Raw genomic sequence first — 25,551 nt, forward strand, 5'->3', positions numbered from 1 at the left:
TAGCAAAATCCTCACAAAGAAATTTATTAGTAACTCTGAAAACAATATCATCAATATAAATTTTAACAATCAGAGTGTCATGGAAACTAAAAAAAAAATCCTTTTGTTCTATTCTTTAGCTTACAGAATAACCCTTTTATAGTTTTTGATGAATGAAAAGATTTAACTCAATACACATAAAGAGAAAGAATTGAATATGGAGAGTTGAGAAATCAATTTGTAAGAGTTTAGATAGTTAGAGAATTAATCAACATATGTTTAAGCCTTTATAAGGGGTCTTTATACACATACCAATCTCTTAGAGATGTTAGAAGAAACCCACAGCCCATTAAATGCAAAACAAATATGGTATGGCATAAAGTAACTTTTTGCTAGAAAAATGCCCTTGCACTTTTTGAATATACTCGTTGGAACTCCAATGGCTCCTGACATGTGGCGTGGTAGTATGTGATTACGGCATAATGGTCATTGACTTTGCATTAAATGTGAATGTCACCTCCGTACTTAAGAAGTGCCCTTGCAGCTGCTTGAAGCATTCCTAGAAGAGCAATCGTGGTCGCTCTCGAGATACTCACTACTTAATTCTCTATTTTCTGCAAAGATGAGGTACCCTCGTGCTCTAGAAGTGCCCTCGTGCTTTTCAAAGAGAAGACTCTTTAACTGTCAGGCATCATCATCTGACTAGAAGGGTTCCAGGTGCTTTTTTCATATGGATGGTTAACCTGACTATACGAAAAGCACCCCCACACTTTGTAAGCTCCCTCACTCTTTATGTGTCTTTAACAATGCAACTTGAAATTCACCAAGTCCTTTTATCCAATGCTTAAGCCACTTTAACACTATATCATAGACACTTAATGAAGTGATTAGTAGCACTCTATTTGGGTGTTAAGATAAAAAAAAAAGGTTAATTAACCTTTAGGCCAACATATGTGATTTTTGAACTAATGGAAAGCCTTTTCAGGAAGAACATATCTAAATCATGCATATAATGAGTTCTTACAGAAATCTTAAAGGTTGATTTAAGTCTTAATCATATTTCTTGCATAGTTATTTTGTTTCTTGATGTTTGCCATTTGCATCTTGATGATCTTCATTTATTTGATAGAGAATCTAATTCTTTTTATGATGAATCTTAATGGATCTTAATTAACTTAGTTAATTCTAGAATTAATATGATTAATTATCCTTGTTAGATCTTTAAATCTCGTTAAAAATAAGAAGGTTTCCTTGTTTGTAAGGATTTCTAGATAAGGGTAAGGTTTAGTTAGTATGTGACACCTTATCTTAAGATATATGCTAGTTATCTTAGGATTATTACAAGTCATACTATGATTAGGAATTTAATTAAGAGGTTTTCTTTAATTAAGAAAAGGAATTATAAATGTTTTTAGACAAATACATGTGTTTTAGGAATTCTAGTTGGACTAGGAAGTTGTCTAGTTAAGACAAGAGTTTGACTTTTGTCCTAATACATTCATTTAGTTGAATATACCTAGACCAGAAAGGGAAATTTGTATTTTTAAAAATTGATTTAATTAATTGAAATTTTCATTAATCTTTTTAAACTTAGGATTTCTGTCTTAATATCTTAGTATGACTAGGTGGTTTATCTTTTTTAAGATATAAGTTTGACATTACATCTTAAAGTTTGACTTTGTATCCTAAAGAATATAAAACTAAAATTAAGAATATTTTAAAGAGAATTAGTTATTAATTAAATCTGATTTAATTAATTTTAATTATCTACAACTTACCACAATTAGGATTATATCTTGATTTTCTAGTATAACTAGGATTAGTAAAGTTTATTTGGCCAAAGGTTGAAATTATATCCTAAATTTTGTTTTGGCTAAAAATTAGACTAGAAAAGGAAAGTTTTTATTTTTTAATATAATTTGATTATTTTAATTCTCCATACCCCTTTCAATCTTAATTGCATGCAGTGATCAAATAACTCAAATTATGCTATCTTGATTCTATTTTGTGCTTTATATAATATGATTATGTTTGGCATTATGGATGGTTATGGACTATAAAGACTAATGTGATTGTGTTGAATGGTTAATTAATTTTATTTGGTATTTTTGAACTAAGGGCTACATCTTTGCCTTTTTCTATTTTTCTCCAGGTTACAAAATTCTTTTTCCATCTAACTCCCATTAAATATAACTCAGAGTTTCTCTAAATCTTATGCTGGTTATATAGTTTTAGAATAGTTAGAATTTTATTTTGTAATCTAAATAGAGATATGGTGCCAAATGGAGATGGTGAGGATTTTGCATTCAAGACTTGAAGATTACAAAGGCAATACTTAGGTTTTGACCATCTAGTTATCTTTGATGACTTGAAATAACTAGTTTAGAAAGTTCATAATCATCCGTAGTATTTTGGCATGCTTAACTTATATTATATATGTGATGTATGATATTTGCATGATCATGCCAAAGCATGAAATCCTATATCTCATATTTGTTAGATATTAATACAAGACATAAGGAAAAGTGCAACAGAAGCAAAATAAAAAAGTTGCAATTCTCCACAAACTCATTGATTTGGAGTAGTCATAACAATCAAAATAAGCAAAAGATGGAGAAGACTTATAAATGGGGATTCAGCCAATCTAATAAGAGCTTCTTGCTTTATTGACTCTTGATTCTTCAAGGATGATTGATGCACTTTAAAGCTACTCAAGTGATCAGCCTCTTTTGGTGATCCATATAAGCTTCCAAGTAAAAATTTTAAAAAGATAGAGAAGAGATATAGGAGATTGAATGCTAATTCCATGTAAGGTTGTGAGTTAATTAGTCTTATTGACTGATTCACCTAGGGATTTTCTTCACAAGATCATCACCTTGCTGCCCCATGCATCTCCTTCTATATATATGGCCTTGTAATTAAGGTCTTTAAAGGTTTAGAAATCATACAAAACCCTAACCTACATTAAGTTGGGTTTTGTTTCATTTTTCTAAATAGACTTTAATTAATGCAAGAGCTAATCCATGGATAATAAGCCCATATTGGTAAAATATAATAGGCCCATCAGCTCTTAATTAATTGACTTTTAATTAAGCTCAATATATATAAGCTTAAGCCTAATGCTTAAAGCCTTCATTTTAATCCTAACTTAAAGCCTATTTGTGTGTGGTCCAAAAGGTTTCTAACATGTCAGCAATGAATATAAATTATGAATTAAACTCCTTTAATTCAATGTTAATTATGTAATTAACTTAATCCAAATTCATAGCTTAAGATTGGCATCTAGTAATGCATCATGACTACCCAAACATGTATGAATGATTTAAAGTGCTTTAATCAACCTTTGCAACGAATAGTCTTTACCAATGTAATTCAATCCTTTCAAGTACTTTCATCCCAATTGATTCATAGAGTTTGGATGCAACAATTGACTCTATAATTAAACCAACCATATTTGTTCTTAATGAATGTATATAACAATTTGAGTAAGATCTATGAAACACTTTTTATAATCTGTATTCATACAACCTTGGCCAAGAATTTCCATATTAAAGCATATCATGATTTATCAAGATAAGTATCAAAGTATATCTATCCTCATATAAGATAATATATTGTTATTCAAATCTAAGGACCACTCTTACATGATTGTCACTAGAGTATTATCCATACATAATTGGGGTAAATTCTATATGGACTACTCAATAGGGTCGTGTCCAATGAACTTGTTCTTCTAACAAGCACCCACATGCTTATCTCCATTTTTCAACCTTTTGAGACAGATTGCTTACTTTACAAGTAAGTAATAATACAATATGGTGGTCTTGAGCGTTTGATCAATCTCTAATGTTAATATCTAGTTCTTAATCAAACATCAATTACAAATAGAGTTTTAAGAATGAATGTAATGAGAACCTCATCATTATAAACTCGCTTGATAATTTTTCTTACTTCTAGTAAAAATTCCATGGTGTTAATCTTTAATAGATTATAACTTGATAATATGATGAAAACTCATACTAGTAAGAGTCGAACAAGGCCTTTAATATAATTGTATGCCATCATGAAGTATAAATTAACACATATCATCTGACAACTCCTTGTCTTTAAGATATACTCTAACAATCTCGCACTTGCATTAAAGCACTATCAAAGCCAATTGTCAAAGTATCCAATACCGAACTCTTTTCTATGATGATCATGTTCTTGCTAAGTCAAAAGGCTTTATTGGAGGATCAACTTTATTATCCTTAATAGGCATTTGTTTTATCTTTAAATATACTAATAAGTCATTTATTAGTAATACTTGTGAGTACAACTTTTCAAGGCCCACCCTAAGAGATTGCGGTTACATCACCACTTTAGAGGTTGTTTCATCCCTACTAGGCTTGATTCAAAAGTGCACCGTCTAGAAGGACGTCTTACTGGATCATGATAACCGCGGTGACCGCGAATTATTTTGAGAAGACTAGGAGTCGCTACTCAGGTAAGCTAACTAGGACAAACAAAGAGGGGCTAAAAATGGTGGCTCAGATTCCTTGTGGTGACCCTAACTTTCCCCCTCCCTAAATAGGAGATTGGGCTTTGAAAAATTAGGTATGTGCCGAGAAGGGATTAGGCACCCTAACACACCTGGACATAGAGTCCAGCCTGCATTAAACTCTAAGTCTTTTGGCTTCCCTTATCATACTAACTTAGCTCGGTTACTACCCTTTTTATTACGATGATATTTGATTATCTTTATTTAGAGATGTATGAGTGAGAGATAGAAGATACTAACCTAGCATTCATCTACCTAAATGGAAGGCACATTAGTGTCGCTAATCCTAAGGAGAGGTACATTTGTACCTTAGATTTTATCTGACTTATGAAGATGAACAAGTTAGAGCTGGTTTTATTTCGCATATAGGTGCCAAGTTAATTTTATCTTAGGTTAACTTAAGTGAGAAAAATGGAAGGCAAAAACTCACTTTGATGAGTTGATTCATTTTAGTAGGCATGTGAGGTAATCAATTAACCTAATCTGGTTTACCTTTAACATGTGAGGCTAAATCTAATCATACCAAATAATCAACAAATTTAACATAAAGAAAGGGAAAAGAGGAATTAATGGGGTAGAAACTGGATAAAAAATTACAAAAGGGGAATTAGCTAGCACCATATATAATTCAAACCCACACATAAATAAATAAGCACATAAGTAGTTAAATCCATATTTAACTTAAACTAAGGATGATCCTCATTAGAAGATTAAGTCAACCATAATAGTTCTTACCTTTGGTAAAAGAGGTAAAGGAGTGAGCTTTGATAAGAAGAAAGTTTTCTAAGCTTTTTAAACACCAAGAGGACGTCCAAAGGCTTATGGAATGGAGAAAAATGATCCTACAAAAGAGACACAGTGAGTAAAAATAGATTTTGGGGTGTTTTGGTTTTAATTATAGGAAAGAAAAGGGGAATAAAGTGTAGGTATTTTTAAAGCTAAAGGTGAGGGCTAAAGGATGGTTTTTGGGTTCTAAGTTGCTGGAGCAGCTTAAAAACGGTGACTTGAAGTGGGTTTTTAGGTAATAGGCATAAGTATGGATAGTTTTTAGGTGTTTATGTGCTTTATCGCAGTGTTGACCAGAGATACTGACATGAACAAATCTTATGCGGCTTTACCCACCTACTTTCGAAATGCTTCTTATCTAGTTATCTTTATTTGTGTTATGTATGTATTTTTTTCTTTGCTTTGTTTACTAATACATGCAGATATGGGCCCACGAGCATCAAATGATCTTGATTAGATGCCCTACTCTCGGTGAGCCAACTATACCCTTCCTCATCTAGTGGATCGATTCTCGTATCGAGAGCAACTCCTTGCATCAACTGGATGCATATCACTGACGGTTGAACACCATGCCCTAGGCCGAGGTAAGTATATAAGTGCTTGTTACAAGAACAAGTTCATTGAACACGATCCTACTGAATAGTCCATATGGAATTTACCCCAAATGTCTATGGATAATATTCTTGTGACAATCATGTAAGACATGATCCTTAGACTTGAGATGACAGTATATTATCTTATATGAGAATTACTATACTTTAATACTATCTAATGTTCTTCTATCTATGGAGCGCTCAAGGGATAGTCATTAGGTATACTAAGAGTCATATGAAGATAATAAGTTATAAATAAAGAATTCATTTCCCAAGGTAATATGTCATGGGACCTTATCCTAATGATTCTTAATGTGCTTTAACATGAAAATTCTTGGCCAAGGTTGTTTGAATGAAGATTATGAAAAGTGTTTCATAGATCTTATTCAAGATGTTATATGCAATTATCAACAATAAATATGATTAATTCAATTATAGAGTTGACATTTGCATCCATGCTCTACAAATCAATTAGGATAAAAGTACAATGAAAGGATTGAGTTACATGTGAGATTGTTCACTGTAAAAGTTGATTAAAGCATTTTAATCTTTCCTCATATTTGGATGGTCATGATGCATTGCTAGATGCCAATCTTGATATATGAAATATGAACTAAGTTAATTAGAGAATTAATATTGAACTAAAAAAGTTTCATTCATAATTCATAATTCATTGCCAACATGTTAGGAACATTTTTGGGTCATACACAAATGGGCTTAAAGTCGAGATCAAAATGAGGCTTAAGATTAGACTTAGCGTATATATATTGGGCCTAATTAAGAGTTAATTAGTTTAATATATATTGTGCTATGATATTCGGCTATAAGGGCCCTATAACTATGCTTATGTATTAATTAAGTTAACTTAGTCTAAATAAGCCCAATTAAGGCTCAACTTAAGAGTAAAGCCTTGCTTGTTATAAGACTAGGTTAAATCCCATGTATATATATGGAATATGATGGGTGGCTAGGGTGGATGTGTGAATAGAGGATGCCATAAATAATTAATTAATAAAATTAATTAAGATTCAACCTAGCTTAGAACTAGAATTCACTCCTCATCATCTATACTCTCTCTCTTGTTAAGGATTATTCATAGGAGATTCCAACTTTGAAGCTTGTGCGAATTACCATTATAGGCTGGTCATTTAGTAGCTTTAAAATGCATCAATCATCCTTGAAGAATCAAGAAATAACAAAGCAAGAAGCACTCCTTGGAATAGGCGACACACACCCTTTGTAAGCCTTCTTTATCTTTCGCTTATTTTGTGTGTTATGACTAGCTAAATTAATGAGATCCTTGGTGGGAATTAAAAAATAAATTTAAATTACTTTTGTTGTACCTTTTCTTAAGCTCCTGCTTGTCCTAAGGGGCCTAACCTTGTGTGTGGTCAATCTTTATCCACATGAGGTTACTCCTATAATGAGACTAGAAATTTACTTTATTCTATTTTATTTATTTTCATACTTCACTTTATTTCTATTTTAGTTATTTAGTTTTTTCCTTAATTTATTTGCTTTATGCTTTATTTATTTTAATTATGTTATGGGTTGTACAATTATTTGATTAACATGTATTTTACTCTTGAATCATTTTACGTGTTAACCCTTTAGAATGCATGATTAATATTTTTAGAGGAATCCCTCTAAAAATAAGACAAAAATCCTTATACCGAATTCCTTTACTTTTTATTCATTTATATTAGGGCCCTTAAGGCTATTGTTTGTTTAGCCCTCCATGATTTTTTCTGATTTTTCTTAAACCCTTTCTAGTTTTCTATTCTCCTTACCTCCTTCTTTGTGTGTGTATTTTTATACTTTATGAATATGCCTCAAATATAATAAAGGATAAAATTGGACTTAGCAATTGTTGTGATCATTGCCAGCACATATTTTCCGGATTTAGGTATTGAGAAATTATGAAAAACCTAATGATGAAAGTTATTATTTCTCCTAAGTTTCACGAAGTTGGGGAAGGTCAAAATCTCAATTAGGGTCATAATTAATTGAGCTAAATATTATGTTCGAAAATCAAATTAGGCTAAATTGACTAAAAAATTAAGTTTTAGGGGTAAAATTAGTCAAATGGCCAAGTTCGAGGGCTAAATCGTAAATTTTCATTAGTCTGCCAACATTTAGAGCCAATCGGCTCTATGTATAGCCGAGCGGTTATACACTGAGCTGAGCGGCTCTATGCAGTGCCGGTTAGCTTAAAACTCAATTTTTGTGGTTGTTTTTTTTATGTATTTCCGATTTTAAACACCTATAACCCTCAAAATCGACTTTTTAAAATAAATTTTATCAATAATTATCTAATTTTTTAATTATTAAATGGGTATTATCCTATATTATTAAGAAAGTCAATATTTATCGATTAGGAAAGAAGATTTTGATTAAGCCATTTTTATTTTTAATTCTTGAAATTATTGATAATTAAATGGAAAGTATATATAAGTCTAGTTTCTTTATGGAATCTAGAAATGTTGTTCAATTAGTAAAAGTATCTTGGAAAATTACTCTGGCGGTGACTCCCTTTATCCATGCTAGTCTTTGTGACTAGTTAGGTGTTTCTGATTAGGTTGAAAAGCCTTGCAGTATCGTAGTTGCTAGAGACACTTAGGTGCACGCCCGTAACATCGCCTACAGTGGTGACTCCTCTACGGATAAGAGAAGTTCATTCCAGTGTATCCATATTTTTAATTTTATTATTTAACGGTTTAATCTTGCATCACTGCACCATTTTCACACATTGTGCCCTTTGGTCCCTATAGCCTAGATGGTGTCGGTTAGTAGTTTTCTAGTTCTGTTCAAACCTTGGAATTACAATACTGGTTAACCATCACTCATAAGTAATAAGTAAGTTTCCTTCATTGCATAGACCCTTGAGCGGAGAGACGACGAAAGGAAGGAGTTCTTGTGGGAGCCTTTTATACTTACCTAAGACTTAGCTCATGGTATTGACAATAGTAATCTCCCCTAAGAACCCATTTGCATTCTATATGAGGTATTCTCTCTTATAAATGTTTAAGCCCACATCCTGGAGGGCCTTAGCCTAAGACATGTGATGTCAGGCCTTAAGCCCGAAATATGCAGGCTTTATACTTATATTTGAAAATATCAACTTATTTGCTTTAATTTTCTTTGAGAGTTTATGGCATGCGCGTCGGGACTACCATCCCCTATTGATAGTAGGCCCAAGCATAAAATCCTAGGAAAGAATGATTCATCTTGTACCGTGTGAGGGAATAATAAGGTTGGAAGGATGGTTGTACTATACTTTGTCTTTGTGTTTTCTAACCTTTATCTTTTTGCATCTCACATGCATCATGCATAGCATACATCTTATGCATCACTCTAACTCCTTGTTTTGAAGCCATCTTAGATTATCATCCTTAGTTTTGATAAGACAAGAAGGGTAAGAGCCCAAGAAGTCCACTACTTTCGAAGATGGTCCACGAGCAAGACATTGATGCTATTAAGACTATAATCATGGCTGACCTAAGCATTATGATCCGAGAGGAACTCCAGCAAGCTTTGGCTGAGATTCTTAGGGAACAAACTATCCAAAAGATTACTACTGCCCCTGCAACTACTGTAACAACTACTAGTAATGAAGAAGCACCTGGTAAACACCTGTAGAATTAGATGACTAAATATCAGAACAAGCTAAGAAAGAGTTTGCTCTTACTATAAAAGTTGTTGGAATCCGAGATTGTGCATAATCTGACTAAAAGACTCGACAAGATGCAAGATATGCTGAAAGACCAAGGTTTAGATTCAACCTTTGATCTCAATGAATTAATAGTGATTAGAGAACTTGCCAAATTTCAAATGCCTGAAATGCAAAAGTTTGATAGGACCGGAGATCCAAAGGTGCATTTGAATCAATATGCTACTATCATGAGTACTGCTCATTTAGCTAAGACCCAAATCATCATGTTATTTGTAGTCTCATCAAAAGGGCTAACTGTGAACTGGTACAATAGGTTGGAAAAGCCCATTAAGTCTGATTGGAAAAAAAAACTTTATGATGCTTTTGTATAGCAGTATGACTATAATGCTCACTTAGAAGTCTCTATAAGAGATTTAGAATTAACAAAGCAAAAGCCCAATGAGTTTTTTTCTAACTTCTTGACTAGATAGAAAAATAAAGCAGGGTCAATAATGAACAAACCTTTTGAAAAGGATCAAATCTGAATGGTAATTTGAAATATTCTCCCATCTTAGATGGAAAAGCTTCAAATGATGAATCCCAAGACCTTTGCAGGCTTGTATCATAATGGCTTACAACTAGAGAAAATTGAAAATGCTAGAGCTGAAAGATACATGGAAGATTATGAAGCTACAATTATTGAAAAGCTACAATTTGAAGATGATGAAGCTTCACAAGATTCAGCTCTTGATTTGTTTTAAAATAATGACATGATTATGCTTTTAGGATCAATGAAATAACTCTAACTTTTTGCTTGTTTGATGTTTATCTTAATGGTATTATGCATGATAATGCTTACTACATGAGTATGTTTGACATTAATTTGAATTGATTTATTTAATTTGGGCATAAATGATAATTACAGTTATTTCTACTACACGCAATATAATTCTTGAAGAGAGAAAAAAATGAGAGAATAAAAAAAGAAAAAAGAAAAAAGAGATAGTATTTGACACGCAAGATTGAATTCAAGATAGTATAGTCATTCAACACACTAGAGGCGAAGCAAGAAGGCCAAGTTCATCCCTCATCACAACCTTGAAGCAGGGAATCCTGAAGATTAGAAGAGATTAATCATTACTACTCTAAATTTGAATTATGCAAGGTCGATTACATATTGACTCCAAAAGAAATTTTAGATCGAGCTAGATACTTCCATATTAAAGAAAGAAAAGATTAAGCCTAAGATGCTGAAAGGAGTTCAAATCCCGATGGAATAAGTTCATAAGTCAATATGTACTATTTTAGATATTATCTTTGAGAAAAAAAAAAGAAAAAAGAAAAAATAGAAAACTAAGTCCTGATGATTAGAAGACCTGTATAGGCTAGTTATGCAAAAGTTAAGAAAATAAATTGAGGAAAATATTCAACTAAAAAATTCGAATAGACTAGTTGATAACAAGAGTAGTATTATATGAAATAGAAAATATACTCGTTTGTACCCTTATTAAATGAATAAAATATGATTAGAATTTTTGTTAAACTTGCACATCAATTTTTATTGGTTGTACGCTACTAGAAGGAAAAACAAAATAAGAAGCAAAATCTATAAGATCTAAATAGAAAAAGGATTTTTTTTTTTCAAATTTTGTTCTTGTGTTTCTTGCAGGAACACCTAAGAAGTTGTAACACTCAAGCTTCCATCAATCTTGGCATTACGCTTAATGAATAAGCACAGCTACAGTCTTTCAACCTTGTCTCAAGGGAAGTCCTAAAAATCAATCAAATCATCTGTAAGATTGTGAGTGGTTCAGTTCACACTTCTCAAGCAATCAAATCTAAAAAAAGAAACAAAAATGAAAGAGAAAAGCCTACTAAATTGAAAACCTAAAAGAGCGGATTAGGCAAAAATGAAGTCTGCTAAGTTGAAAACCCGAAAGGGAGGCTTAGAAAAAAGTTAAGACATTAGTTTATCTATATGAGACTATGGTAAGCCAACTGTCATTGCACAAGTATCAGTATAGCCCTAAGGCAAAATGATTTAGTCCTTGTACGCTTGAGTTATCTTTAGATCTATACTTCCTATCATCATTATAACTTTCAGATTTTTGATATGCATCATCTTCATCATTTTCTATCGACCATTAGGCTCCATGCCATGTGCCCAAAGAGCAGGCGATTAAACTCTTGAAGTGTTGATGCTGATGGGCACTGGAATGCCTCTGTCCAAACTAAAGGATGATTTTAGATGCATTATATGTCATGCTTCACATGCATATCACACACTCTCATTAATTTTTACTTGATGTAATCTCTTTATACTTGTATATGTACCACTAACCTATATAAAAAGTTCAGAAGAAAGAAAATGCTCAACGAATATGAATCTAGCTGCAATAAGTGTTGATACACTCAATTTACTTTCCAAAGTGAAAGTTTACTAGCCTATTTTTTTTTAAAAATAGAGAATCAAAAAATTGTCACACATCCCAAAGTAGAAGTAATTCAAGAGAGTAAAGCACATACCATTCCAACACTGGGAAGTGGAAAATTTACCAAATCACAACTCGAAGCGGAAATTACAACATAATTGTGTCCCAAAGCGAAAAGTGATTAAGAAACTAAAAGGAAGTCTCTACAAATATAAACATCAACCGTGGTTCCCAAATTAATAGGCGTGATCCCTAAATCATTGAGTGTGGTTAATAAATCAGCAGGTGTGGTTACTAATTCAGCGAGCATAGTTACCAAATCTGCGAGCGTGGTTCCCAAATCAAAGGGCATTTGTTCCCAAATCAGTTGGAGGGAGGCCTCAGGAGGTGCCAGGTTCCCTTATCTCCTCCTTTTTTAATTTTTTGGATGGCAGACCTTGTTGGGGAGGAGTTAGCGGAGTGTCTAATGGGGTATGATAAGCCCGAGGATCTTAGCATCTGATCTCGGCGGATGGATTATACTTTGCTCATCCCTTATCTATTGGGGGTCGTGCGCTTAGGCGATGATACTGTGGCTTAGGTATTTTCTTGGATTTATTTAGAATTCTCCTTTTGTATTATTTCTTTTACAGTTTCTCAACTAGGCTCATACTGCTCGTGATCCAACTGAGAGGCAGTCTGCTCGATGTCCTAGGCCTTCCCACATTTCAAGCTCCTATGTTGATGCTATGTCCTAGGCACCCCTTACAACCACATTTGATGTGGTTTCGGCGAGTATTTCATTCCCTCCAGATTCGATAGTCTTGTATCAAAGCCCATACGGTATGATGGAGCACCAGCTTGCCATGGAGCAATGCCTCCCTCCGGAGTTCACTTTGAGTACTTGCACTCATGTAATCGCTAAAGTGCTTACAGCTAAACATCAGTGTTGTTGTTGTTTTAATGAGCTTTTAGTGATGAATAGTATTCATCGCTAATTTCCACGTAGTTCTTTTGTTTATATGTTATTCACTGATGGATTGACATCCATCACAGTAAACTTTATAGAAATGGCAAGGAGCAATACCATTTAGCTTAAGACTTGACGACAAACAAGGTCCATCGCTAATGTGCAAGATTAGAACACATCATTGCGATCTTCTTCTTCCTTATTCTAAAATCTAAAATCACATCTCTCATTTTTTTCCTCTCTCTCACTGTTGCAGACCCATTTCTCTCTCTCTCTCTCTCTCTCACTGTTGCAGACCCATTTCTCTCTCTCTCTCTCTCACTCTTACTCTCACTCTATTCTATCTCTCTCTTCTACCCTTTCTCTCTCTTGCGCTCTCTCTCACCGTTACTCTCCCTCTCTTTAGGTCGTTATAGGTAAGAAACATATCCTTATATTGTAGTTTAATTTGTTTATTGATTTTTAAATTTTTTTTTATTTATTTGTTTCTTTTAAGGAATTTGGTAGACCTAATTTGTAGGGAATTAGCATTTACATCACAAGTTAGTTTTTAATTTCTTTGTCCTCTAATGAATTGTTAGCATTTCTTTTTATTAGAATTAATATTTTTTTTTAAATTAACATTTAAAGAATAAGAATAAAATTAACAGTTAAAAAAAACCAGTGAAAAATTGGAATTGTCAATTAGTTGTACTCTACAAATAAATTTAAGGATATGTTTCTAACGTGAATGTTAGAGTAGTTTATTTGATTAGGGTTTTCTTTGATTTTGTTAGAATAGAAAAATTATAAGTTAGAAGTATATAGATGAAAAAATTATGTAATATCAAAGGTAAATATAATTTTATAATAAAAATTTGAAAAAGAAAAAAAAAGCTAATTATGTGAAGTAGAAAAAAAAAAAGAATGCGATGAGAAAAAGATAAAAGTAAAAGTTTATATAAAAGTTCTAGGTATATATAATTTTATGATAAAAATCTAGAAAAGAAAAAAAAGAATAGCCAATTATGTTACTTAGAAAAAAAATAATGAAATTACCATGAGAAAAAGATAGAAATAAAAATTGATGTAATAACATTTGTAAATATAATTTTATAATAAATTTAGAAAAAAGAAAAGAAAAGAATAGTCAATTATGTTTACTAGAAAAAACAAAAAACATGCGCAATTGGATCTTATACAAAAGGCCAAATGTAGTGGTTATTAATATTTTGAAATTATTATGATGCTTGTTTGATATTGGTTCGTACTTTGCAGGGTATGTGGTAATCCAAGGAGAATTGGGGCGAAGGACATATCTTTATTTTTTAGAAGTGATTTTTGTTTTCTTGAAATTATTATTTTGTGTTTTATATATTTGTATGTACTTTGTCAGTTATTTGGTCACCCAAGGAGAACTGGGGCCAAAGACATAATACAATTTTTTAAAGAAGTGCTTATTTACGCTATTAATACTATATATTATTATCCGACGTGTATGAAATTAAATTATTATTAGAAAATGAATCCATTTTACACGACGATAACGAGTGTGCATAGGGAAGGTTTTATCAAATTTTTGGTAGAATGCTTAGAATAACTTGTTAAAATTAAATTATTTATTAGAAAATTGACCTGTTTTATAGGAAGAGTACATGTGTGCATAGGAGAGGTTCTGCCGAATTTTCGGTAGAATGCTTAGATAATTTATTTAAAATTAAATTATTTATTAAAAAATAGACCCATTTTACGAGAAGAATACGTATGCATAGGGGTGGTTTTGCTGAATTTTTAGTAGAACACTTAAAATAATTTTTTATTTTTAACATTAATACAATATAAATAAAATAAAAAAACTAAATGCAACTATATATTATTAAGCAAGTGTATTGATATGCATCATTTTATACATATTTACATGCCCAATTGTTTATATTTTTGTGCATAGTTATCTTGTTTTATGCCAGAATCACCTGTGTTTTGGTTTCTTTCACGTTTCAGGTCATTATCGAGGAACATTATCAGTAATCGAGGGAAATACGCGCAATTACGGACTAGAATCCATCAAATTGAGCAAGGACTAGCATTCCGAGGTTGAGCACTGCCTGGACTCTGGCCGTGCTGAACCATCAAATAGTTTCCCTTTAATAGTGCCATTTTGGCACGGTTTCCAAAGCCATCATGGCCTCCACCATAGCCCCTAGTGGCTCAACATCGGCTAGGGCACGGCCAGGAAGAAGTTAACAGATGCGGAACGTGGAGGTCCAGCACGGCCTGGACTTTGCCTGTGCTGATCAGCACGAGCTTGACCACGGCCGTGCTGAAAGAACTATATAGGCAAAAATGATTTGCTAAATTAGGGTTTGATTTTCTGACTTGATTTCATATATACAAGCTTAAACCATCTTCTTCCAGACTTCAATGCTCAACCTTAGAAGATCATTTCATCTATTGAAGGAAGGATAGGATTACAATTGTTTTAACATCAAATTGAAGATCAAGACAAGATTTGGGAGCATTCAAGAGGCAAATTAGGGTTTACTATTCTGAATTGGGAATTTAGGATTTTTCATCCAACTTGAAGAAGAAAGGTGTACATGCCTTCAATTTACTTTTCTAAATCTATTCTTTACTTTGTGTTGCTTATTAATATGAGTAACTAAATTTGTCAAACCCATTGGGGTTCCTATGCTGTTGGATTGATTTTAATGCTTATGAGATTTTGTTTATCAATGCTTAACCTTCTTGCTTTCATTATTAATGAGAAATCATTTTATTCATGAGACATTGTGAGTTGTGGTATTCAGATTGCTTTATGTAATTAAGAAATTCATTTAGTAATTGAAAATTTGAATAGCAAGAACTGGTTAATAATCACTTAGAGATAAGGGTAATTGACTAGCCGGATTAAGAATTAATAAAGCTTAATAGAGGCAGGTTAAAGCTTAATGCTAATCAAATAATCGATCGTTAGGAAGAGATTCCAACTTTAGGTTATTAGGTTTAGGAATTAGGTTATCTCGAGAGGGAGACCGAATTCAGTTAAGAATTCATCCACGGGTAATTACAATTGGTAATCAATATAATCTCTATCTTCACTAAAATCCAACTAGCTTAGGTCCTCTAGGGTTTGCTTTTTCCTTCGAGTGTTTTCCTAAATCCTTTCAGATTATTTGACACTTAGTTAATCGTTTGTTCATATTTAATCATAGCATAATACTCCATCGATTTTGTTCAAGTCAGATAATATAAGACGCTGCAGTAGGTCTAGGATCACCCTTTCCCGAGAATACGACCTTAATACTCATCATTTGTACTAGTTTGCATCGATAGGTTCACTGTCTTAGATTTTAGCTACACAAATAGCCTATCAAGTTTTTGGCACCGTTGCCGGGGAACTTTTTGTGTGAACTAGAGTGAATTTGTGTTTTTGTTAATTTAGCCATATTTATTTTTCTATCTTTATTTTGCTTTATTTTATTCTTTTATTGTTTTAACTACTTTTGTTCTTTGGTTGCTACCTTCCATTCTTAGGTAGTTTATGACGAGGAGCTCTAGCTCTGATCTTGTAGAGCCTCTGTCTGATCCAGAACGATCCCTCAGACTTTTAAGGAAGCGTTTGCAATCAGAAGTGGAGGAGATTAAGGTTGAGGTACCTGTTGATAGACCAGAAGGGATAGAGAATCACAACGGAAATGCCGCGGTGGACGCCAACAGAACGATGTACGAGTTTGCTAGACCATCATTGGATGAGACTCAGACGAGTATACTCAGACCGGCGGTGGCAGCTAACAACTTTGAAATAAAGCCAAATGTGATCCAGATGGTACAACAAAGTGTACAGTTTGGAGGGTTGCCAAGCGAGGATCCTAATGCCCACATAGCCAACTTTTTGGAGATATGCGACACGTTCAAGATAAATGGAACTACCGATGATGCCATCTAGCTGAGATTATTTTCATTTTCTTTAAGGGATATAAAGCAAAGAGATGGCTACAGTCCCTTCCATTGAACACTATCACTACCTGGAAATTTTTGGCTGAAAAATTTCTTTACAAGTACTTTCCTTCAGCTAAGACTACTAAATTGAGAAATGACATTTCCTCTTTTGTGCAGATGGATGATGAGAGCATGTACGATGCCTGGGAGAGGTACAAGGACTTGTTGAGATGTTGTCCACACCACATTTTACCAATATGGATGCAGGTTCAGACCTTTTACAGTGGTTTGAACCTTGCTACTAGGCAAATGGTAGATGCTGCAGCAGGTGGGGCCTTGAACAGCAAGACGCCGGAGCAGGCACAAAACCTGATAGAGAAGATGGCCATGAACAACTACTAGTGGCAATCCTCTAGGAGTCACCGGTAAAATAGGGAATGGTCAACCAGTTAGACTCCACAGCAGCCTTGGTAGCTCAGGTGGAGCTTCTGACTAAGAAATTACACCACCTTCAGATGTCGGTTCAAGCAGCCTAAATAAGCTACGAGTTTTGCGGTGGCCCGCACTACGGTGCAAAATGTAATGCGGAAGGTATGTTTTCTAGCCCCTCTACTTCATCTATTATTTCTGCTGACCATGAACAGGTTAATTACATGTAGAATACACCCAGACAGCAGAACGACCCTTATAGCAACACATACAATCCTGGATGGAGAAATTACCCCAATTTTAGTTGGCGCAACAATAATGCCCAGGGTCCACCAGGCTTTCAAAGATCGTGACCATCACAAAGCAGAGATAGCATCTTTGGACTATCAGAGCTTCTTCCACCAGCCGAGAAGAAATCTAACTTGGAGGAACTGATGATGAAGTTTGTAACGTCGATTGAGACGAGGTTCCAGCAGACCGACAATGCTCTTAGAAATCAGCAAGCATCCATTTAGAACTTGGAAAATCAGATTATGCAGATTTCTAAGATGTTGTCTGAAAGGCAACAAGGAGCGCCCCAACACCACTGAGTCTAACCCAAGGGAGCACATGAACACCATCACTTTATGTTCAGGTAAGTTAGTTTCAACTCCTTCTAAGCTGTTTTTGACAATTCTACTATTGATGTGCAGAATGAGGCGAGCAGTAAGGTTAAGGAACCTGAGAGGCAAAAGGTGCAACCAATCCTAGTCAGGGAGTATCAACCCAAGATTCCTTACCCTGCTAGACTGAAGCAAGTAGAAGCACAAGAGCAGTTTAGTAAGCTTTTGGATATTTTTAGACAACTACATATTAACTTGCCTTTTATCAATGTATTGAAGCAGATGCTAAAGTATGCCAAGTTCTTGAAGGACATACTTAGCAGCAAAAGCAAGATGGAGGAGGTACCATATGTTAAGCTCAATGAAGAGTGCTCAGTAATGTTTCAGAGCAAGTTACCAGAGAAACGTCACGACCCAGGGAGTTTTACTATTCCTTGCACATTGGGTAACTTATCTGTTGATGATGCATTAGCTGATTTAGGTTCTAGCATAAATGTCATGACCACAAGTATGTTCAATAAGATAGGTTTAGGGGAAGCAAAACCCACTAGGATGTGCATTCAATTAGTTTATCATTCTGTTAAGCTTCCTAGGGCGATTGTAGAGAATGTGCTAGTCAAGGTAGATAAATTCATATTTCCTGTGGACTTTGTAGTTATGGATATGGATAATGAGCATGGTGTTCCTTTGATTTTAGGGAGACCTTTCCTTGCCACGGCTAGAGCTAAAATAGATGTATTTGAGGGAAAGCTAGAGCTTACTGTAGGGGATGACTGTGTTACTTTTAGTTTACTCCCATTTGATAGTTCTCCCATCGACCATGTTCATGCCATTTGTGCTATTGACGGGACTGGTCTTGCATGTGATAAGCCACCACAGGATATACTAATTGATGATGGTCTGCATGCTTCTTTGCTTGTTGATGTGTGTTATTGTTTTAAAGAAAACAACTTGTATCAATTTGAAACTTCGTGCTATGATACACCCGAGAAGGGTAGTTGCAATTTGTTTATGACAGGTCATCTAGACAGGATTTGGAGTGGATGACTGGGCATCCCAACTCGGTATAGAGAGCACCTCCTTGGCCATCTGCTGCACATATTGGACCGCCTCCTTGCGGTTATATGCCTCAGGCCCCCAGCTTACAATGAGCCCACCTTCTCAATTTGCTAACGGGGCAGGAATGCTACTGCAGAGTCCAACTAAGCGACTCGACAAAAGAGAAGCACTGTTTGGTAGGCACCCTAAAGTTTTAATTTTATGTTTTTATTAACATTTTTATTTTATTAGTCATTTGCATGCTTGATAGTAGTTAGAACACTTACTTAATAATTAAACATAGTTGTATGAATCTAGGGTTTGTGTAATTTAAGTCAGATTTTTGGTAATTGGTGAAGACGGACTTTCCCGTTTGATTTATTTACTTAATTTACAACCTAAATGTGTGCGTATATGTGTTAAATACAAGTAGGGAGTTCGGCGACTCGAGATGGCGAAGGAAAGCCCGGACTTCACCCGTCCACCACGGTTTCCGTGGGCATCACGGGCTGTAACACCAGGCCATATTGATCAGCATGACCGGAGTCATGCCCGTGATGAAAATGCACATATAGAATTTGGGAATCCAGCCGTCCACCACGGCTTTCGAGGCCACCATAGGCTGCATCACCAGGCCGTGCCAGTTACCACACCTGTGCCCTAGCCAATGATTGAGATGCACGTAAAGCACAAGGTAAATTCAGTCGTCCACCATGGCTTCCGAAGGCACCACGGGTAGCAACACCGGGCCGTGCTGACCAGCACGGGCATGCCCTCACCCGTGACGGATGGGCACCAGAATGAGGCTCCAGGGTTCAGCACGGGCTGAGTCTTGGCTGTGCTAACCAGCACGGCCTTGCCCTCGCCCGTGCTGACCCCCATGACTATAAAAGCAGGCCTTTTCAAAAATTTCCTATCTTTCCCTCTCTAAGCTCCAAAGCGTTGTTTTCTCCCTTGTCTTTGATTTTTCTTACCTGCACAGCAACTTCAAGCAATATGAGGGACCATAATCAATCACGTCGAAAGCAACTGCAACGCGCCACTACCAGCAAGCGCCCGCATGGCGAAGGAACATCTTCCTCCACTTCACCTTCATCAGCACTAGCACCAGCACCAGCACCTCCATTACAATAGCAACTAGTCCGAGTACGAAGAGCACCAGCTGTGAATCCACCCGCACCTAGTCGTCATCCCTTATGGACATTTCCGAATGCAGATAACGAGAGCCGCTTCCAAGTCATGAGATGGAAGCAAGTGATGGCTGGATGTTGCATCGACTTCATATCCCTGGAAAGAGTTGGATTGGCTCAGGATGTGCGTGCCCTGTTCGAAACTCTGCCATACGCACGATTCTTCGACATCATTAAGCCAACCTACCACGAGCTTACAATTGAATTCCTCAGCAACTTTTTTCTACAGCAACAGATCACAAACTGGCATCAGCCTGATGCAGTTTACTTCAGACTTGGGGGAAGGGAGTTCTCAATGTCATTTCCATAATTCGGCATGCATTTGGGATTATGGACTGAGTAGGAGACTTCAGGTGAGAAGTATCAGGGATGCATCTATATCAACCCAATCTCGTACGACACCATGTGGGATTCATTGGTACTCAGGCCGGAATCATACTACCCCAGCAGGTCTAAGGCGTCTAGCCTTTCGGATCATCTCCGCTATCTCCATACTTTATTAGCTTACACGATTACAGGTAGGGAAAATAGTTTTGGAGCGGTAACACAGACCGATGTATTTATCCTTTGGGTTATACAACATTTTAAGAAGCTTGACTTGGGATATCTGTTGGCTCGTCAAATCTGTTCATTTATAGTAGACGCCTAGAAGAAGATGCACTGTTGTTTTGGCCCGTATGTTACTAGGTTAGCCAAGAGACTGGATGTATTGGACGACTGTCTGTTAGAGCTTTCATAGATTGGTGATATGACACCACTAGGGATCAAACAGATGATCAACATGCAGATGATCACGGCTACTCGACACCCACATGGCATAGAGTACAGACTCGTCAATGCAATAGTCAGGGAGGCTAAAGAGGCAGCAGCTAGAGGCCACCAAGACCTGACGGCTGCGATTCCAGATGTTAGGATTCCTAACCCAGCCAGAGTGTTTATGCCTACATCCGAACCCTCATCTTCTTATTCTACAGGGACATCGAGTGCTCAGATCAGTGCTTTGGCTAACTGACTAGATCAAGTCTGCGGTTTACAGCAGCAGCACTATACTAAGTTTGCACAGTAGAGAAAGGAGTTTGGGCAGTTTCAAGAGGAGACTAGGGCACAGTTTCAGGGTCTAAACGATATGCTCCAACAGCTTATGCATGGGCTGGAGAGGCAGGCCACCCAGACAGACCTAATGGCGGAGACTGGAGCACAAAATCAGCAGTTTATCGAAGATATGGAGTTCAATCCTCTTCACGGACCCTATGCCACCACCACTGCCCCTTCCTTCAGCGATTTCCCCTACTCATCCTCCAGTAGATCCGGCGAGTGAGGATGCGCCTTCGGCAGACTACCAACAGTGAAACAACAATTTGTGCTATTTTTCTTTTTCCTTTTCCTTTTTATTTTCCTTCTTTATTTTATTTTACTTTATTTTCTTTTCTTTTTACATTTTCAATTTTATGTTATTTTCTTTCATTTTCCTTTCATGTTAATTTATTTTAGTAGAACACTTTACTTTGCCATCTTGATATGTACATTAGTATGATCTTCAATGATTATGATGTGCTAGTTATGTGCTAAACCCAGTTTTAATTTTTCTAACACTGTAAACAGTGTTATACTCAAGTGTGGGGTAGGTATTTGTGGCTATATCCCTTAATTGTTTAAAGGCAATGATAATGGACTATTCTTAGGATGATAAGACCTAGGTTTTTCATGACATTCAAGTTTAGTTTATTCTTTCGTAATTAATGACTTAATTCACACACTAGTACTTGATTGTCCCTCTCTATCTTTTATTCTTGAAAGCAATTTCACTGTATTCAATATGTCAATTTGGTCGGGTTAAACCGGTATTACTTGAGTTCCTTGCAAATTTATAACCTTTGACTGTGAACTTTGATTATGTCAATCTCGTATTCAATTTATATGATGATTCAATTGATAAGTCTGGGAACCAATTGTAAATTTTAGCAACTTCAAACGTGAGTTTTTGAACCAAAATTGAGCATCCATTGCACATTATGCTCATGACTTTTCTTGTTTAAGTGTGCGTTGTACTTACTTTCATTTCTAGAACTTGCTCTGTAATGCTTGTTGAGGTTACATGAATTTTTGAATACCATTAGATGATTTGGGCAACTTAGGATTTCACCACATCTGGCCAAAAGCCTACCCTCTGTTTCCATTAGTCAGGCAGTTTGAGCCTTAACCTTTTCTTCATAATTTACACCTAATCACTACACATACACCATTCTATACATCTATCTTTCCTTTCACCCTGTATATTGAGTAATTATGTGTTATGTTTCTTCATTTATGGAATTATAGTGCCTAGCATTGTTCTAAATTCACTTAGTCTTTTTAGTCATCCTTTGATGCTCCCTTCAATCCAAATTGGATAACTATTCTTATTGATTATGTCACTAATCATGCAGCCCCTATATAAGCTGTTGTAATATATATAAATAGTATATATCAAAAAAAAAAGAAAGAAAAAAAATTTATGACTTACTTCTTAGCTCTTAGCTTTTCTGAATTTAATTCTTGTGAGCATCCTTTACTTCAAATAAGGCTTAACGAGTATTTTTGTTGTTTTAGCACTCAGTTCCTGAAGCATTCATTTCAAAGAAGTGCATGATTTTTCAGTATACTTTACACTTCTATCCAAATATTCTTACCTTTACCTCAGCCACATTTCAACCATTGAAAAGACCCTTTGATTTTGGTATTCAATTATTCGCGGTAGCAAAGATGAGATTGATGAGTAAGCTTATAGTAAACAGGTTGTGTGCAGCTGCGTTCGGGGAATTTTCTTATTTACCTTTAAACACTGTGAGTGATTTGAGAGATTCCTGCGAGACAATGGTTCTTAGTCTCTAATGCTGAATTGTTATATAAGTTGTGCTTCAAGATGGTATTATTATAGTTCTTCCGTAAAGGTGTATAACTCGTTAGTTACTTGAGTTTCATTCTTTATATGTTGAATAAGGTTGAATTGTGAACTTTAGCATGGAGTTTGAGGGGTGATTGTTGCTTGTGCATGTATTTAGTTATTGATTACTTGAGGACAAGCAAAAGCTTAAGTGTGGGGTGATTTGATATGCATCATTTTATACATATTTACATGCCCAATTGTTTACATTTTTGTACATAGTTATCTTGTTTTATGCCAGAACCACCTATGTTTTGGTTCCTATCATGTTTCAGATCATTATTGAGGGACATTATTAGTAATCGAGGGAAATACGCGCAATTGCAGACCAGAATCCATCAAATTAAGCAAGGACTAGCATTCCGAGGTTGAGCACGGCCTGGACTCTGCCCGTGCTGAACCATCAAATAGTTGCCCTTAAAGAGTGCCATTTTGGCACGGTTTTTGAAGCCACCACGGCCTTCACCATGGCCCGTGGTGGCTCAACACTGGCTAGGGCATGGCTAGGAAGAAGTCAATAGATGTAGAATGCGGAGGTCCAGCACGGCCTAGACTCTACCCGTGCTGATCAGCACGGGCTTGACCACGGCGGTGCTGAAAGAATTATATAGGCAAAAACGATTTGCTGATTAGGGCTCGATTTTCTGACTTGATTTCATATATACAAGCTTAAACCATCTTCTTCCAGACTTCAATACTCAACCTTAGAAGATCATTTCATCTATTGAAGGAAGGATTACAATTGTTTTAACATCAAATTGAAGATCAAGACAAGATTTGGGAGCATTCAAGAGCCAAATTAGGGTTTACTATTCTGAATTGGGAATTTAGAGTTTTTCATCCAGCTTGAAGAAGAAGGGTGTACATGCCTTCAATTTACTTTTCTGAATCTATTCTTTACTTTGTGTTGCTTATTAGTATGAGTAACTAAATGTGTCAAACACATTGGGGTTCCTATGCTGTTGGATTGATTTTAATGCTTATGAGATTTTGATTATCAATGCTTAACTCTTCTTGCTTTCATTATTAATGAGAAATCACTTTATTCATAAGACATTGTGAGTTGTGGTATTCAGATTGCTTTATGTAATTGAGAAATTCATTTAGTAATTGAAAATTTGAATAGTAAGAACTGGTTAATAATCACTTAGAGATAAGGGTAATTGACTAGCCGGATTAAGAATTAACAAAGCTTAATAGGTATTCATGCATATATAGAAAGACGACAATATTTATTATTGTTCTCTGGATGCATTATTCAATATGTATTGATTCATGCGATTACTTCTAATAGGTTATAATCATACAAATGAGCATATATGAATTTGGAGAACTGTAGGGAGATGCTGCTGAATTTTCTATATATTTAAGGATATCGTGCATCCGTTCTTGGTCATATGAATGCATTTCTTAATGAGTAGGTCCCTACCTATCAAAATAATGGAGTTATAAGGTGTTATTAAGTGTATCAAAGAAATCAGTTAATCATATGATTAAGAATATGAATATTAAGTTTATTTAAAGGTTAATTAATTAATTAAACAGTAATATTTTTTAAAAATAACACAGGGATAAAGAACGAGATCTGATCATCAACGGATGTATAGTAGGCTTCATAATGGACTTCTAAACCTGGAGTTTATCAGCTGCATGAAACATTTTATGGAATTCGGATGTAGTCAACCAGAACTGATGGGTACGACAAAAATAAGGTGTCCATATAACTGTTCTAAGTGCCAGGTCGCATGTTTCATGAAGTGGAAACGATTATGCTTCATTTATACAGATATGTTTTTTTTTTTCTGGAGTATTACGATTAGACTCTTCATAGGAAAACTGTTATGGGATATAACTGGCACTAGAATGTTAATATTCTTATGGAGAATATATGAAATCATCCAATCCATACCAAACAATGGTAATGGATGTTGCAGGTCCTGAATTTAATCCCAATTATAACATGGAGGAATTACTGAACTCTAAGACTCAAAAGTTTTACGACATGCTGATGGTTGCAAATAAGGACTTGTACACTAGCTGTAATAACCATTCCTAGTTATCGCTTGTAACTCAGTTGATGAATATGAAAGCAGAACACCATATGTCTGAACAAAATTTTGATGACATGGTGCGACTGATGAAAGAGATTCCTCATGATGATAGTCGTATGCTTGAAAATTTCTACAGTATGAAGAAATTAGTGCAGGATATGGGACTACTGGTAGAAAATATTCATTGTTATCCTAACGGCTGCATGTTATATTGGGGTGAAGACAGTGATTTGAGTAGCTACAAGTTTTGTGATCATCCTTGGTATAAGAGGCAACGTCAAGAATGATATCAACGTGGCTAACTTGTGCCAAACCGGTATTCAATGTTGATGTCTTTACCAAGGATCATTCACCTAATCAAGCCAAGAAACTCTAACTCCCAACAAGACCCTTAAATAACTTGTACTTAAGAACCTTAATTATAAAGAATTAAAGATTGTTTAACATAAACAAAAATTTAGATTAAACT

At 35.2% G+C, this 25,551-nt stretch overlaps 1 non-coding gene across 1 annotated transcript; it reads right to left on the reverse strand.

Annotated features, from left to right (window-relative positions):
- Positions 1 to 16,993: 16,993 nt before the first annotated feature.
- LOC125369072 lies at positions 16,994 to 17,100 on the reverse strand. The gene has a single exon (XR_007214565.1). It is a non-coding gene; the product is annotated as a small nucleolar RNA R71 (small nucleolar RNA).
- Positions 17,101 to 25,551: the final 8,451 nt, after the last annotated feature.

The sequence above is a fragment of the Ricinus communis genome, chromosome 1, assembly GCF_019578655.1.
Source record: "Ricinus communis isolate WT05 ecotype wild-type chromosome 1, ASM1957865v1, whole genome shotgun sequence".
In the NCBI taxonomy this organism is placed as follows: domain Eukaryota; kingdom Viridiplantae; phylum Streptophyta; class Magnoliopsida; order Malpighiales; family Euphorbiaceae; genus Ricinus; species Ricinus communis.